At 43.0% G+C, this 14,862-nt stretch overlaps 1 protein-coding gene across 8 annotated transcripts in view; it reads right to left on the bottom strand.

Moving 5' to 3' along the window:
• The window catches only part of FGGY (FGGY carbohydrate kinase domain containing), a 325,810-nt gene that overhangs the window by 141,767 nt on the left and 169,181 nt on the right, over nt 1–14,862 (bottom strand). For 7 of the 8 annotated variants that reach the window (XM_033008779.2, XM_033008783.2, XM_042807464.1 and 4 more), the window contains one exon: nt 11,248–11,329. The gene's annotated coding sequence lies outside the window, so the exon portion shown is untranslated. Of the gene's footprint in view, nt 1–4,477; nt 4,608–11,247; nt 11,330–14,862 lie in introns of those variants that run through there. The other variant, XM_042807475.1, reaches the window with a different exon arrangement.

The raw sequence follows: 14,862 nt of genomic DNA, 5'->3' as shown, positions 1-14,862 counted from the left end.
CTGTTCCACTGCTCTTCTAACACCAGGAGCAGCAGGAAACAGCTGCAGAGAGGAGCTCTCAGGAAAAGGGAAGGCTGAGCAAAGAGAGACAAGTACACACAAAATGAGATGAGAAGACACACTCTACTGGGGAAACCTAACAGTGCCAAATCCCTCCGGGGCTCTCTTGGTCCTGCTTGGACTGGGCCATCACCTCAAAAGCAGGGCCTGATTCTGCACCCGTTAAAGTCAGAAGCAAAACTCCCAGCCATATTAGAAGTTCAGGGTTAAACTCTTGACACTTGTGAACATCACAGGTGCACTCACACGTCTGCAGGATTTTGAATGCTTGCCATAGCCTACAATTTGTCAAACAGAGGAAACGTTGATCAGTTGATGCCAAGATACAATTCTCACTCAGGAAAACCTATGGAATTAAGAGCGTATATAGCAGCACCACTTCTTCTCCACCCCGTGAAAACAGCAATCGATACAATTCATGCACACCAACCTATTTAGATCTCTTCCCTCTTCTGACACTGCAGCTGCATGCATCCCTAAAGGCTGTGCTAATGATCTGGCAGACAGACATGTCCCAAATGACACTGCAGAATGCTTGAAGCCCTGAAAGAAGACACTATCTTGTTTACATTGACTGTGAGGGGGAAAAAAAACACCATCTAATTATTACATAAATTCTAGCTGTAACAGCTTCATGACTAGTTGAAAGGAGGTAACAGGCTCCAAAATGACTGATGGATCCAAGTGGTTGGATCCATCAGCTTATTAATGTAATGCTAAGGAAGATCTTTCTTATTCCTATATCTGTCACTTTAACTACCCCACGCTGGACAGAATGAACAATCTCCATTCACTGCCTGTAAAAGAGAGGCTGATTCCTGTACTGTGACATTTTTATATTTTTTCCTTCTTGTCTATGCTATAATGGAAATAGAGAAGCAAATAAAAAAAAAAAACAAAACCCAAACAAAAAACCCCCACAAACAACAACAACAGAAAAACAACAGAGCAACAAAACACACAAAAAGAAGCATACAGTAAACAAATCCCTAGCATAATAATGTTAATTTACAAAATACCTCTTTAAATTCGAAAATATAACTGGGAATAGAATGCAATTCAAAAGGCACAATTACAATTCATGTAACCATACACACACCAGCTCTGAACTGCTCTCCTGGAGCAAACCAGGCTCGGCACCATGAGCTTCAGTGCAGGGTACAAACACTTACCTGGAATCCTGGGTAAATAAAGCCATTATGCTACTGTGGACACCAAATCAGCCAACTTAGTTTGATGCCGATACTTGAATCACATCTGTAGATTCCAGTGCTACATCAAGGTTGAATTTGGCATTAGCTGTGTCATTACGTATCAGCAGATCAGTATAAAAATAATTTGTTCTGAGTTCACAGTTTTATGAAATGACAAAACATGAAAATTAGCATTCTGGCTGAAATCCACTGCATTTCCCATCAAGGCTTACACATTTAAGCAACATCTGAACCAACTGTCTATAATTACTCCTGGCAGATACTGGAACACTTAGGCCAGTAGTAGATGCAACAGTGAAATCAATTTTTAAAGACATGCTGTAAACCACTTCTTTCAAGATGCTCAGCCCAGAAGCAAATGTGTCCATAAGCCGAATCCACAATTTACTACACAGTATTTGTTCACTCTTGCATAATAAGAGTATGAGAAGAATGACAGCCCGAAGTAATCTGTCATTTTAAAATTAAACATTTATTTGGGCTGCAATTCCAAAAAAACTAGCCCTGAAGTTCCTGTCACAACTAGTTAAGAGAAAGTGAGGTTGCACATTAGCTTAGGTTAAAAGAAATACAAATTCTACACAAAAGTCAGGTATCTAGACAGACCGTACATATGTAACACATCTACATCCCTGTCTTTTTTGCAGTGAAAGAAGGATCACATCTGTTCATCCGAACCCAGTGAGTTCTCTTCTCCCCGCACACACACCTGGAGGGGTTTGTTTGCTTTTTATCAATGCAAAATCTGCCTTCTTCATGATCCTATCAGTCTCATAATTTTCAAACTCCCTCAAAGATAAGCCTGAAAGGGCATTAGGCCAACACCCCTCTGTAAGTTCTGTTCGATGTCTTTCTCAAAACAACTCAGAAGTCAAGAGCTTGCAAGCTTGCCTGCCTCAAACAGCTGAAGGCCACAAAATTTCAAACTTTATTTTATGAACTGAGTACTTTCCCTTTCACATGTGGAAATGAGGAGGGGAAACTGAAGGCTGCTGAAGACACCAACCAGAAGGTATTAACAAGAGCCAAAAAAACAGACGATGTGATCAGAGATTTCCCCTTGAAAACGAAGCTCTACCATGGCCATGCCACTGCTGTCGATTTTGCACACCAGGCTCGCCGATATTCCAGTGGCAGGTACCAGGGAAAGATTTCAATGCGAGTCACTAGAAAAGCCCAAGATACAAAACAGGAACACACAGGAGAGCAATTCTGATCCTGTAAATCTACTAGTTCTCAGGAAACAGATCAACCTCTAACAGAATCAAAAGCATGTTTAAAGGAAGAACAGCTTATGGAAAGAGAAAAGGCAGACTTACTGAGCAAGTACCAGAAACAAAATGGGTAAGAGCCCTTATTTGGGAAGAAGACGACTTTTTCAAAAGAACCAACAGTTTCATATGATAACTTAGCTGTAGGACTGTTAGAAACACAGTAACAGAAGCACCTAAGAACACACATAAAAACTTCTGAGCATAGTACTAGTTTATTTAGTTTCTCTTGACACTGTAAATTTACTTCTTCCCTGATTCTTACAGCTGGGAACAGCTGTACCTACAAGAACCCAATTTCCCCTCTTTTCCTCTTTCATCCTCCTATCCCAGGCATCCTTCCCAGGAAAAAAAAAAAAAAAAAAAAAAATTTCTTTTTTCAACCATATGCCAGTACATATTCCTGAAGGAAAGGAGGCCATTAACATTTAAAGACACTTTAAAATTTCAGCATTTTTTTGTACTATATTTAAGTACATTTATAAAAAACTTAATTTCAGTAAATTAAGCAAATGGTCTTGCAGGATGAGAGAATGCATGGGGATGAAAAATGAGGAGACCACCTTCACAGCAACGTGTCTGTTTATTACTTTCTAAGAACCTCAGAGATGAGAGAACTCTCTCCTCTCCTTCCCTCACATTCATTTCTTAAGCATTCTCCAGAGACGAGGCACTGATGCTAAATTTATTAAACAAGCTAACAAGTCCCAGGCACCTCAGCAGAGAAAGAATCTGCAAGGTCACCAGTTCCTAACTGGTGCAGAGCACGTCACCAGCGAGGAACACGGCCATTACGGGGAAGTCTGGAGCCAAGCACAAGTAAACGCCACCAGGTTATAGGGTGGGCTCCATGCCAGCCCACAAGCTTTACGAGAACGCAGGAGCAACTGCCATGCGAAGGAGCCAGTGCTGCAAAGGTGCGAGAAAGTGGAGCTGCAAGAGGAGGAAGATGGCAGCAATGGAAGCAAGCAGCAAGGGACACCAGTGCCAGCAATACCTGTGCCAGAGATACAAGACTGGAAACTACCACCTTGAGTAAGGGCGAGAAATAGATTTAAGGCAATCTCCCAGGGATGGGGAGGATTAAGCAAGTATGGAAGCGGTGTACATGTCCCACCTGCCTACCCGACCGCTGCCATTTAACGCTCAGGGAAAGGTGGCAGGGAAAATGGCACCACCACCGCCCGCAGGAGGAGGCACCGGGAGGAAGCGATGTGCCCACCCCAGCCCTGCAAAACCTCAACTGCCGGCCCCCGCGCTGCACACCCCCCGCGCTGCCTGGAGCCTGTCAACGCAAAGGGACTATGAAAAAGGGCAGACCCGTTCTCATTAAATTTAGGCGTTATATATAGGCTGCGCTGTTGAGAAACAGTAAAAAGCAAACTTTGGGAAGCCAGGCGAGGAGGCTGGAGTATCAATCCTGTAATGCCCCACCAGCTATGCGTAAACAAGGCTCTCAAACCGATTCGGAGCGACGTAATCACACAGCTACCACACGCCCTGCGTGCGGCCCGGGGGCGGTGGGTGCAGCGAGAGGGGTCCCCTGGGGGAAAGAGGGGGTGTCACGCAGGGGAACCGCCGGATTTTCCAATTAAAAAAAAACACCACCTCAAACGCGACAGGGTCTCTCGACCAGCAGCACCTCCCGAAGGTAGAGGAGGGGTGGGGGGGAAGTTTTCTGAATGTCACCGCTTTCAGCGCAGGTCTCCGCAGAGGGTGAGGGGGGGGGGGGGGGGGAGCGGGGGGAGGCGGGAGGGGGCTGCGCTGCCCCCGGCAACGGCCGTAACGGTCGGCGGCGGCGCGCGCTGGGGGCTGAGGGAGCGCGCTCCCGCTCCCCTCGGGGGCGGCGCCCGCCTCGCCTGGCTGAGGGGGAGCCCGCCCGCTCGCCCGCGGCTAGTCGCCACCGGCTCTAGGCGAGCGCCAGGCACTTACTTGTCCAAACTGAAACACTATACGAGCTGCGCAGGGACCGGGCTACAGAAACCGCGCTTTTCCTGACAGGGCAATTTCCTGACCGCCGGCCGCTGCCGGGAAGCCCGCCGCGCTCCGCTTCCCCCCTCCACCACCCCTCCAACCCGTCCCCCGGGCCCGGCCGCGCTTGCGCTGCCGTCCCCGCGGTGGGGCGGGGGGAGGAGAGGCAGGAGCGGCCGGGCCTCCCCCGCTCGCCTTTGAAGGCTGCGCCGGGCAGTGCCGGCATCTGGTTTGCATTTGGGGGCCCGCGTGTGGAGCTCGCCCCGAGCGCTGGTAAAGGGATCTGCTGTGTGTTAGGCGTAGCTGTCAAGCTGCACTGCCCTGGGAAGCCGAGCGTGCACTGTGCCCTGTCAGGAATTCAACCGATACGAGTGCTTTTGCCTCGGAAAGGGAATCGCGTTTCTCCTTTATTTAAAAGCGAACAAAAAAAAAAAAAAAAAAAAAAAAAAAAAAAAGAGGGGGGGTTGGCTCTTTTTGTTAAAGGCGTTGTTGCTAAATGATAGTTCTCAGCCACAGCCCTGTTGCCCTGCAAGACTGCAGAAATACTGGGGGTTGCAGAAGCATTTAGCATTTCAGTGGTGCAAGAAGCCACATCGAGAGCCAGGGGAAGAATAAATACAGGGAAACAAGCAGAAGGGTATGTCCGGACTGAGGACATCCCCCACCTTGACCTGTAAATATATAATCACTTCTTAAATAAATAAAGCAGGACTGCAAGCCTCGAGTTTTACTTTCTGCATGGGGTTGCTCTGTTTGAGAGTTTTACCTGAGAAGTTGGGAAAATCCTGATGCGAGGAATAAACTCTGAGATTAAAGTTTGCTTAAAATGGAGGACAGGGCAGTAGGATCCCCTCAAAACAGAGAGACAGACCAGCAGTGGCAGGACAAGACCCCACCACGTCCCGCCACGACCCACGTAGAGAGGAGCGGATGGAAACCTTAACATTGCCGTGATGTCCAAACACTTCTGAAGAGGCCCCAGGGAGTCACCAGGGATTTTTCCCGTTATCCCCCAAAATACCCTACAGCAGGAAATCTTGTAGCAAAAGGCTCTCTTGCAACATCTCCAGAGTTTTCCCACTTTGGCCCAAGCAGAAATACTGAAGGAACAACCTTGCTCAGGGAAAGATGAGTGTTGTCTCGTGGTTAGAGCACAGGGTTCGCGGTCAGGAGCTGTGGGTTCTCATTCCAGCTTTGCCACTGAATCATTTTGAGAGCTTCGCTAGTCACTTTGTATTAGAACCAGTTAGTAATTTTCCGTTGGAATGATTTTCTGATGGAAAACTGCTTCTACAAAACTGAAATCTTCTGGGTGAAAACTGACTTTCTGTTGGGAATACCTTGCGTCTAGGTGGGGTAGGAAAGGACATTAGACACAAACTGAAGTATCTGGAGTCTTCTTGCGTTAGTCTAAATGTTGGGCTTTGAATAGATAGATTTTTTTAAAAAATACCACCCTCCTGACTGTGATTCCAAGTCAGCTCATGGCACGGTGGGAGTGTGTGCTCTCATGCTCTGCTTTGAACCCCGGGAGGTCAGCACCTCCCATAGTGGGATGCAAATTGCTCTTTTCTGAGCATGTACATCCCGATCTGAGCCAGGCACATGGGCACCTGGCCCCTGGGCGCAAACGGCTGCCGCTCTGAGCAAGGAAGGGCACCGTGGAGAGAAAGTGGAGTTCAGAGACGCAGAGAAGCTGTTTCACGTTAGTTCAGTGACCCAAAGCAAAGAACTGTGACTGTGGATATACTAAAATATTTTGTTCGACTGCAAAGCAGTAAGATGAAGCCCATAGAATTGGACCTGAGTGTGCTCCTACTGTCTCTGACAACCAAACCCTATAAACCCTTCCATACACACGGTGAGCTCTGGTTTATAGTCCCTGCTCTTTAAATCTTCCTTGTTTGCTGTTTTCTTCCAGAATCCTACTCCTCTCTTCAATAAAACCAAATTTCATTATTTCTGTCCTCCAAATGTTCATAGATTGCTGAATCTTTTAATATAAATACTCGATCTCCTCCCAATGTGTATTGGGAGACAGTATTTGAATCTCTTCTTAACTTCTGCTTTGCCAAGTTAAACATTAACCGTTTATATTTTCTTTCATAACAGCAAGTTTTGGATTATAATAAGGTGTCTCTGCACTTGTTTCAGTCAGAATTCATCTTTTCTGAGCGTGAGTGATCATAGCCAAACATAATGCATAATGTTCAAAACGATGTCTTGCTAGTGACTTGTACAGTGGCAATAATAATTCCCTATGCACACTTTTAGTTATAGACAGGGATCAATTTAATTTTTATACCTATATCGTATTAGTACCTTGATTTATCCAGATATTTTTGCTCCAATAAATAGCAAAAAAAAAAAAAAAAAAAAAAATTGTTATCTATCTGTAAGTACAGACAAATGCACTAACTTTTCCTTAAGACATTTTTCCATTTCATTAAACCACTACACTTCTCTAGCTCTCACATGGTTTCTTTCCAAGGGGGTGACAAATTAAGATATTTTCGAGAACAGTTACAAGATCTCTAGCCTCCAAAATCAAAGTCCTGAAATATTTTTTTTTTAAATGAATCAAAGTTTAGATTATCACATATTCCCGAAACCATATGAAGCTTAATTCATTACTCTTTTGAAATATTCTGAAAGCTGAGGGTTAAGAGGTGTTATATTAGTGCAGAATAATGATGATTAATTTGTGCTTCATCTCAAATACAGGAAGAATAGATATGTGTGCAGTGGATCCTCTATAATTTCAAAATCTTTCTATAAACTTGAAGATACCTTGTAGACATATGTACCTTAAATGGAACACAAGACCGCTTTTTTCTGTTTAGAGTGTGACTGTTGTAGATTTCTTTCAGATATTACTGCTTCAAATAAAGTCCCCCTTTTTCCAAGATTCAGGACAGATTCACTTAAAATTTACCCTTTTGCCTTTTTGTTACAGAGTAACTAATGAAAATTCTGTTTTAAATGTGCTTTCTGTGAGACAGAAACATTCTTTTTTTCATTATTAACAAAAGCCCGTATTTCAAACTGTAGGGATACTGCTTCAGGTAGTGTAAATCAGCATTGCTCTGAGATGGCCTGCAGTCCTCTCAACCAGCTCTGCAGAACAATTTAGTGGTTTTAGATGACAGTTGGCATCTTTGAAATATTCTCTTTTGCAGAACTAGACTAGATGTGACACTTGCTGGAGAAGAAATCTTGCATAAATCTGTCTAAAAAGACTCACTTAATCATATTACTTCACTAGCAGTGGTAACCTTTGGAGGCCAAAGTCCAGACAGGTTGAGAAATGGAACATGAGTACATAAAGGTGACAATTCCATTAACTGCAATCAAAGAGAGAGGTGAATGGTGAGATAAAGACAAATTACTTATTCTATACAAAAGAAAAGAAAATATGTGTGTGAAGGGGAAAGCGACAGAATGAACATTTTCCAGCCTTGTCAAGGAAATAAGGACGCAGTCCCTCTCCATTGAGACCAACACAAAAACGTCTCTCGGCCTCCCTGGATGCAAGCTCTGGCCCAGCCTCCCGGCCTGCTGTTGAATGTTCGAGCGAACCGTCATTTCAGGAGCACACGTGCACAGGTGAGACACCCCAGCAAAAAACTATATGCAGAATAACTTCCTGAACTGCCCACCATAGCTGTGCTGGAAATGCAAATACAGAGCCTAGCTTTGCAGTCATCAGGGCATTTTGCAAAAATAAGTAAGTGGAAAAATTGTTGGCATTACTAATGAATCTAGTGATTCAGGATTCTCAAATATATCAGACAGTCCAGGGGGTTGCCCTTCAACCCCAGAGGCTGAACAGAAACAGCATCGGGACTTTCTTTTGGGCCCCAAATCAGAAAGCGTGGGTACATATTGGTAACGGAAACTACCACCAGAAGGGGGAAAGAAAGTTCTTAAGCAGGTTCAGTGCCAAACTTCAGCACTGATAAAAGAGAGATTGTCAGGGCATATTCTCAGCCAGTAGCGTTCAGAGAGGCCAAGAACAGCAGAAGTAGCATCACTAAGACAATTTCACATCAACTAAGTTTTTTCAGAGGAGGTGGAAGCTCAGAGACTAGCCATGCTGGCTATTGAGCTGCTTTGCAACACTGGATCTAATCTATTATCTCTCAAGTCTTTCTAAATTTAAGATAAAGAGGAAATGAATAGTGTAAAAATCTGTATCTATATACAATCTCCTCCCGTTTTGCAATTTTCCCACTTCTGTGTGGTGTTTTCAAGAATTTCTATGCAGTAAACTTTATCTAAAACCAATCCATCTACCAAAACAAAAGAAGCAGATAAGCAAATTGTTTTACTTACAGAAGCAAAAATGGATCTTTGAGCATTCAAAAATTCTGCTTATTTAGGTACTGACTATCGTAACAGTTGAAGGGAATAAAAGATTTGTAAAGGGTCATGTAACACGTGCTTGCTTAGGCAGTTAATACAAGCATCTGAGGGTGTTTTTCAGTCTCATTTTTGAGAAGTGGTATAAGGTTGGTATAGGAAATAGAAGCTGGGGAATACTCTGGATGAAATGCTTACCGAGTCATTAGACTAGGCCTTCATTCAAACAGGGAAATAAGGAAGTAAAAAACAACTGAATACTATGCAATAACAAGAAGGGATTTTTGAATGTACAATAGGAAAAAAAGGAAATTTCCTTTGGGGGACTTTTTCTGTTTTTAACACAGATATTAAGTTACTCTTAGATACTAGAGCAGTCAGAAAGGGAAATCCTTGCTTTACATGGCTCTAAATATAGCTAGAAAAAGAATTCAGGTTTTATCAATTTGTGACCCATTTACGTACGTTTTGGGTAGCTCACCTTTTCATACAAAAGTCAGAAGCCGATACAAACAAGCATACAATATTTCAGGCTCCACCAAAATTCCAGTGTCTTGCCCAGGGCCTGTTCCTGCCTGCCCTCTTGGCTGGATCCCAACATCTCTTATTCTCAGGGGAGTCAGCCTTCCAAAAAACCACTTGGCACTTGAGTCAGGGCTGCTCTGTTTTCCTAACGTTCACGGAAGGCAGGATGTTTTCTGACTCTGGTACCCAACAGTTGAGCATTCCAGACAGCACAGGGATTTTTTCTTTCGAAACCGCACTGCCAATGCCGTAAGAGCAAGTGAAGTTCTGTGACACCGTGTGATCCTGGTGGGAAAAGCGGATGACTTTGTTGCCATACAGTGATACACAAAGGGAGAACGCGTATGACTCTTGCTACCTTTAGAAACTCTCCTTCTGTGGTGTGAATGCTGAAAAAATTCTGGCTTAAAGTCATGTTTTCATCAACTGGTTCCCCTCTGGGAAGACTGCCAGTTCTCCACAGATTAGGTTAAGGAGAAGACACCCCCCCCCGCCCAAATTCTTGGCCAGGAAAGAAGCCCACTGCTGCAGCATAGCAGAGGATATTGAGCATAGAGCTCAATAGTCTTTGCACATGCTGTTGCTGCACCCATCCGTGTTGCCAGCACGTGAAAATGTCCTCTTTGCTCCCCAGAACAGATTCAGTTTGTGAACACAGAGTACAGATACCCCCATGACTTTTGCATATCCGTTTACACTCCTTAAATATTAGAAATATGACTTTATCATTAACATTTATATTCAAGTAATTCCTGAGAACACTGATGTCAGGGACAACTAACTACAGCTGTGCAGCCTTTGCCTTCTGGAACAGAAACTAAATAGGTGAGGGCATGCGGGTTACAACTCACAGACAGGACTGGACTCCTCACTGATCAGGAGCAGACATACTGCCCCGCTCAGTGTGGGAGGCAGATTTGCCCTAGACATCTTCCATCGTAGCTCTGTGCTAAAATCCAGATGTGCAAAATCATGAAATCACAATCTGTTGAGCTGGAAATGAATTTCACAAGCCAAGCTGTGAAAATCTGTCGAGCTCCTTAAATTTCACAATACCTTACCTCCCATGAAAAATACCTAACAGGGGTTAAATATTTTTTCTGCAACATCCTTTCAAGACTTTTTCCATAGAATATGACCAGCTTACGTGAAGTGGTTTGTTGCAGTGGTGGTATGTCATACAGTGATGCCAAAATCCAGTCAGCGTGGAGAAGGGTTGACAAGGGCTCAACCACACTTCAAGCTGCATGTCCTGTTGCCATGCCTGAGACTTCATATAAAAGGCAGATCCTATTTTGCCCTTTGAATCCAGAAACTAGTGAACACAGCCATGGGAGGCAAAGTACCATCAGCATCTGTTAATTCGTAAAAAATATAACTGTCTGTTCTCCAAGGGTAAGATCATGAACTGGAATCTGGACTTCCCAGATTATAAACAACATGCAGCCTTTCTCCTAAACTCATTGCAAAATGTACAAATTATGTTCTAAAGCCAGCACTGTAATCTTTTAAGATCTTCAATTCCACAGGGGCTTATTCAAGTACTTAAAAAGAAGTTTGTAGGATCATTTAGCCACCTGCAAATCATACACAAATAAACCAAACAGCACTAGAAACAGGAATAAAATCACCATATATGTAGCTAGTTCCCTATAGCAGTTAGATTTTCATGCTCTGTATACAACCCAAAACAAATTGTCTGCTTATAATTAAAATATGATACTGTTTCCAGAAGTCTTGCCTCTCGGGAGATAATTTTATACCATGGGGCAGATTCAGCCCTGGTGTAGTATTTCTGATTTTCATAGAATTACACCATTAAAGAATTCCGCCCAACATCTTACCCACACTGATGCAATTCAACTTTTAAGGGACAGTACTGGGGTTTCCTCCTAACTTGGGCCAAGTTTCTGGAACAAGGGAAGTCTGTAAAAGAAACCGTTGGAGGGATGTTTTAGTCTGGCATTTAGGAATAGTCACATATTAGAAAACGTCACAGGATTTATTTTGTACGTCTTACACATTAGAATTTCTTGGTTTTTTTTTCTTTCCTTGCAGATACATTGCCAGTAGGTGGACAAAGCAAAACAGGATAAAACCCAAGGAATTGTAATGAAAAAATTACAGACAGCTGTGAGTAGAAAGACATTTGTGGATCCAGTTAATTCTGCATCTTCATTATATAAGTCTATTTTACAAACTTAATATATCACCTGAGCTTGTAATGTATATGATTAACATATGATTAACATACGATTAAGATATGTAACGTATATGATTAACAATATGATTAACAACTGCATCACTCAGGACTCTGAAGAAAAATATAAGATATTAATTCTCCACCATTTTAGGTAACTTTAAATATTTTGGGCATGATTAATCTCACACAGTGTTTTGGATTTATGCTTTGCATGACAGACGGAGATCAGAATATACACGCTGATGCTCTCACTGATGTTGAAAACTTCTGACTCCTGTGCAGAATCCAAGGAAAAGAGCTGTAACACTTCCCTCCTCCTGGAGCTAACCTGATCTTTCCTAAAATCATGCAGCTTCGTAGGTCATGGCCCTGAAAACAGGAGTTTCCCCAGCTCCTCCTACCAGCGCTACATGTACTGGGCACCGTGGTGCGGGGCAGGTTGCAAACAGTAGAAATGTGATGCTGTCAGAGGCCTGGGGGAAATTACTCTGTTCCCTCTGCAGTTGTTTGAGCTGCCCAAAGCACAAAGCAGATGCGGCGGTTCTTAAGGCTTCCTGGGAAAATCAACACTGTTTCAAAACCGTATCAGAATCAGAACTGCAGAAAGATTAATCGAGTTTGGGTCAAGAGGGAAGAAGGATGCAATAGCTTCTGACAGCAGTGAATTGGTAAGTGATGTACCCAACGTTGGGCTTACGAGTCAGAATAGTCAATGCATCGCATGAAAAACTCCTTTAGACTACTGACATAATATTAGAAAGAACATGAAAAAAGACAGAACAATCAAAGGTACATTTTATATTTCCTACTTTAATTCTTACACTAATTTGACAATCATAAAGCCTTAGTATAAATCAAGCAGAGAAAATGCTATCAGTAAATTAAAACATAAATAGAAATACGTGTACAGAAGTTAAAAAACCTTTTGGTACAGAAGATGACTGCAGTTCAGAGTTTCTTCCAGTGTTAAGCACAAGCAGCAGAATGAAACTGCTTTAAACATTGCTTAGAAATCCCATTCTGGTTGCTAACCTTTGAATTTTACAGTTTGTCTTTCTGAAGCAATGATAAAACCATCACAGCTTTAATCAACTTTTTGAATCATTGACCGGTCTGCAAAACTGAAAGTGGAATAAGAAAGCAAGACACAACAAAAATCAGAAATACTGTACATTGTTTCCATTTCTGTCAGCCACAGCTAGGAAATATTGTTATAAAAAAATGAGGAAGGAAGTAAATGATAACTGCACTCTTATTTTAGACTATTTTATGTCTGATTGTTTCAAAAGTAGGAGGAGTATGAGACTGGGCACGTAACTCCACCCTCTCCAAGAACTGCTGGGATCGTTGTTTATGAGTGTGATCCAACACGAGAAGAGTTTCCTTACCTACAGTATGTTGTAATCATGGAAATATCATGGGATGTTCTAATTGACACCTCATCCCCATCAACACGATGTACACTGAAAAGTCATCGCCTTGGGAGGTACAGGACGAGAGAATTAGGATGGCAGATAATTATCCCATGGGCTGCAGATATTTCCCTCAGTGGCATCCTGGCCACTGAGGGCCAGCAGCGAAGAAGCAAGCTGATGTGCAGGCGCAACTCCACCGTGATGGGAACACTACCTACAAGAGCTGCGTGTAGCTGCGCGGAGCCCAGGGGCCGGTACAGACCCCCCTGAGCAGGTGTCAGGGTTTGGGGAGCGAGGCCAGGGGGTTTTACCGCCTCTGTACATACTCTCTTTTGCTGCCTTCAAAGGGAGTGATACTTGAACTCTGTCCACTCACTGCTTTGTATATTCTACTGCCGTATCTCCAATTTCCCCCAAAAAAATCTTAAGGTAAGCTCTGAAGAATTGGGAGGAGGGAGAAGCAGCTTTTACGGAGTGAAGCAAATTTTCCAGAATAAAACTCTATCCTTTTCGACCACCTATTACAATCTGATTGGATAGCGCCATGCTTCAAATTTCCTCAGGTTTTTCCCCTTACTTTATTGCTTTTAAAATAACTGACAGCTCAAAGTTTCATCTAACACTATTTTGTGTGCTTTTTCTGCCTTAAAAAAATGATCATCCAAGAACTATTTACTCAGCACCAAGCTTTAGGAAGTCACCTTGATACAGGAGGAAAAAATCTGGTCAAGTTGCTTTGTTTTCACATGTTAGTGAAACGAAATCCCAGATAGAGCTATGGGATGTGACTATTTATCATCCTTTGAGAAAATATATGTTCTAAGATCACTGGTACTTGTGTCACCCAGTTTCTAATGTTGTTGAAAACTGACACCAACACCATGATCTGAATAACTTAAAAACATTGACCCAAGAGTAATGCCCCCCTTTAAAAGAAAGACCTCCAGAATGAAGACTTCAGCTGCTTCTTGAGCTAGAGAACTATTTTTCCAAGCTGCTGCCTGGATTGGGATTCAAACCAAAACTAAATGAATGCAAAGGAGGAAGCCTAATGTACAGCAGTTAAAATATATGGAGACTTTGGGGTTTTTTGAACATCAAACCCTTCAGGGTAAAAATATGTGCAATTTGGTATTACAAGCATTTCCCTTCCCACTGGAAGGTTAACTTATCATCGAGGAATACATTGCTCTCAGACAGTATCACAGGCTGGTCATGTTCTTGCTACATCAACATATTCTCAACCAGAAGAAAATTAGTGTCACCTGTGGTAAGGGTTGTCTTTGTTACATTATTCTCTTGCATATACTGGTATTAAAGGGAACCAATTCTGAGGTTGAGAGTAAGCTTAAGGATCCCAGCGGTATTTTTTGCCTTTTAATCATGGCCTTTTCAAGGTAATCCATGTTTTAGCAGTGGCCCATAAAGTTATCTTCATCAGTAACCTGTTGCCACATTCATTCCACAGAACTCTGCAGAGAGCCTATGACCACGGAGGCTTACTGATGGCAGCAGTTCCTCCCTGCTCAGGTTCCAGCGATACATCCCAGCCATCTGCAGCTTGTTTAGCATGCAAAAACCCAGACTGGTACTCTGGGTTGGGTAACTGTGTTCTTATTACACCCACTCAATGTCCTTAATACTGAGTAACAGGAAACCAGGGGATGAAACAGGCTATTACTTTTGGTTTCTAAGGTCCTGAATCTGTTCTAGGGGAGTATCTGCTCTTTGACAACACTTCCCATACTGCGTTTCAGCCAGGAAGATGGATGTACCTTAGTTAAAGTGAGTCATTCACTGAACCTAGGCCAAACTTTGAAGCAAATCTGGGCCAGTTTACC

Source organism: Tyto alba, unplaced genomic scaffold, assembly GCF_018691265.1.
Source record: "Tyto alba isolate M040663 unplaced genomic scaffold, T.alba_DEE_v4.0 Super-Scaffold_1000006, whole genome shotgun sequence".
NCBI classification, from domain to species: Eukaryota; Metazoa; Chordata; class Aves; order Strigiformes; family Tytonidae; genus Tyto; species Tyto alba.
This window is presented reverse-complemented; position numbering and strand designations above follow the sequence as displayed.